At 31.9% G+C, this 3,275-nt stretch overlaps 1 long non-coding RNA gene across 1 annotated transcript; it reads right to left on the bottom strand.

Moving 5' to 3' along the window:
- Positions 1-848: 848 nt before the first annotated feature.
- Positions 849-2,889, bottom strand: LOC134248281 (uncharacterized). The gene is made up of 2 exons (XR_009988019.1): positions 2,823-2,889; positions 849-1,146 (listed from the first exon to the last, which is right to left on the bottom strand). It is a non-coding gene; the product is annotated as an uncharacterized LOC134248281 (long non-coding RNA).
- Positions 2,890-3,275: the final 386 nt, after the last annotated feature.

Here is a 3,275-nt window from a genome sequence, read left to right as displayed (position 1 = left end):
ACAGGCACCTAGAAAAAGAACCGTAAACATTTTACTTGACTTGTGACACATAGCCTGAAATCTGAATCTAGATAACAAAAACCTACAGTCTTGTATTTATCCAGAATAATCTTAAAAATAGGGCTAGAGCTTGCATACTTTACATATGCATTTTTTTTTTGACAAGACCTTTCATAGGATACAAATGACCTTGACCTGGAAGATTTCCGTAAATATGAAAAAAAAAACATTTGCCTTCTTTCATATTTCACAATTGAATTTCTAGTGAGAATACCCTACTCTTGGTACCAATATATTAAATTTGTATTTAAAAAAGTTTATTCTTTGATATGTTGCCACATGTGGGATAGATAACAATCTAGATAACAAAAACCTACAGTCATGTATTTATCCAAAATAATCTCAGAAATAAAACAGCATAAATATAGGTACATGTACATTGTTCATGTATGTAATTTGTAGGTAGAAATACAAGCCATTGAAAGATTGTTTTTGCTAGAAATGGTTATAAAGACATCCGTCAGTTACGAGTGTCAACGCGCACTTAACATCAAGCGCGCCTGCGTTGCATGGTGGTTACGGAGTTAGCTTTTGAGTAAGGAATAAGGAACTGATCCTTTCATAACGTGTTAACAAATTCATTTTTCGATGTGGATATCATTTTGTCTTTAATATGAACCGAGTTTCCGTTTCACAGTTGTTGTTGGTTCGCAAAATCTGAGCCATGAGTGCGATGAATGTATAAATTTGCAGTACTTTATTTTGAAGTGGTTGCGTCTCCATATAAGTGACAAAAATCTCCAAAGGGAGTTTAGAAGAAAACGCACATTGTAAATGGAGACTACATGTTTGATAATATGAACATATATTTTATTTCTCATTTTGAAGTCAATGTATACATTTTGCATGTTGATCCTTGTTTTATCCACCATACGGTCTTCTAAAATGACAACCACATCTTCTTGGCCGTCTCCGCGGACAGAAGATTGATCGTCTACAGGATCCTGTGAGATACCCCCGTCTCCTACAGTACCTGTAGCAGTCTCTGTTCCGACATCTTCTCACACATCCACTCTGAGCAACAACAGGGTCAACAATTACCAAGGACAGAAGGCACAGTAGAAGAAGTAAGGCAACTGTCTTCATCTAAAATGATCAAACAGCCTTTTTTTTATTTATAAACTTAAAATTACATTGATTTAACAACCATGTATATTATTTTATCTGTTTATATGTAAACGTTTTTTTTTTACGAATTTTGATTTTTTTTTCTGAAATACCTTTAACTTCTTATTATGTATATTATATTTTTTTTCAAATCATCATACAAAAAGTGATTATGAAGTTTACATACAAAACTATTCCAAGAAAATAAATAGCTTCGATTTATCATTGCCAAATCAGTTCAAAAGAAGGTTGTACATATTTGGATAAATATGTTCATGTTAGAAAATATAAAAAACAGAATAATGAAATTATTTGTGAAAAAAGATACTCTAATCAGAGTTATTATTTTTTGAATAATAAATCAGCAAATGTATTGCAATCTCCTCTCATAGATGTTTAGAACATTCAGCATCTTCTTTGTATGTGTTGCGCGCGTGGTGCATGCAGAAGAGTTAGAGCATCTGTTCTAGAGTCGCTGAATAAGGAGTCAATCCTTACGTCGCGGGTTCAAATCCCACTGTGGGACTTTGAGACCGCATCCTTTTGAATGAGGCTGTATAAACCGATGTCCCGTATCGCAGTCAGATCTAGCACGAAAAAGATTCCATACTGATCAGTGACCGTACATTTGTAAGTGTCGATTAAAGGCAGGAATTTTTAGCTCTCGACGGGCAAGTTGTGGCTTCCCCAAATAAGTGAAAAATTCTTGAGAGCGAGGTGAAGCATCAAACAATCAATTTTGTTTCTGTGCAGATAAAAATTAGTAAATTGAGGTCAACATAAGAGAGTCAACAGTAATGAATTTTATAATTTTTCTCTAATGTTTGCAAGCTATCTGATTGGTTCAGACTAAATCACATGATCAAGTATAAAAAGCGTTATGGACTGGATGTTTCTTTTTTAAGCTTCTGAAAAATCGGAAACGTTCTTCTGTGAAGCAAAAATAGTTTTGACGTCACCATAGTCTCACTAAACTGGGTTTTCAACAAAAAAAAAAAAAAAAAAAAAAAAGATACTGCAGCTGCTTATCATTACTGTGACGTCATAATACAAATTACATTACAATGCCTTATATGAGAAAGTATTGAGCAGAAGAAACATGGATTTTAAGACATTTCCTATAAACTGATAAAAAAAAAAACACTTTTAGCCTTTTGATTCAGTACAATCCCTAGATATATAGACTTTCATACTCGGTCAATATGCTTTTTCTCAGATCTTTATATCTCAGAGATTGACAGTTAAGATTTCAATTATTATCCTAACTCATGTAAATATGACTGTATGTTAATATTCAGTCATACACTAATTCATAATACAAAACCCGCTCGGCACAGAGTTACCAATGTTTAAACCCGTGGAGTAAGCAATTGATCTTTACGTCTAGGGTTCAAATCCTAACAAAAAGACGTTTGGATGAGATAAACCCATATCGCAAGACTTGCTGATATAAAAAAAAAAACCTCGCTCACTGTTCAATAGCAAAACGAGACGGTTAATAAATAAAAAAGTAAAATTCAAAAGCTTTCATCCATTGAAGGATTCAAAGTTCAGAAAAAAAACCTAGCAAAGATTAAATCTATATCAATTTCATTATGCGTTTTAAAGGAATTAGTCGTTAAGGGAAGAGTCAGCTATCAAATCATGTTTCTTACCTTTACAAATTTCTTACTTGAGAAATAATATCCTTCGAAATAACTTTGTAAATTTAAAACCCTCTGACGCTTTTATATATATAATTTGTGAGAAAACGTTTCATTGGCTGTCACAACCAATGTAAAATTACGTAAAACTGAAAATTAACGCCAAATCAATTTCCCTAAAGCAAATTCTATATGTGAAAACAAATACACGTGAACTGTTACGTAAAGGATTAATTCTCATATAATTGAAGACTATTTCATTCTGTTTTTTTTTAACGTGATTGATTAGAATATTTTTTAAATAAAACTTAAATTACAAACAAATAAGAATTAATATTATCTAATGTGAATTAACTGCTCAATAAGTTTAAATTGTACATTAGATAAAAACTTTATTAAAATGTCATTCTCGTGTATATAATTCACATTCTTCATATTTGGTACACTCAAATATTTCTGACGAAA

Source organism: Saccostrea cucullata, unplaced genomic scaffold, assembly GCF_032062105.1.
Source record: "Saccostrea cucullata isolate Sc308-1 unplaced genomic scaffold, CSIRO_AGI_Scuc_v1 ctg4051, whole genome shotgun sequence".
Classification (NCBI taxonomy): domain Eukaryota; kingdom Metazoa; phylum Mollusca; class Bivalvia; order Ostreida; family Ostreidae; genus Saccostrea; species Saccostrea cuccullata.
The sequence above is the reverse complement of the archived record's forward strand: the minus strand, read 5'-3'. Positions and strand labels throughout refer to the sequence as shown.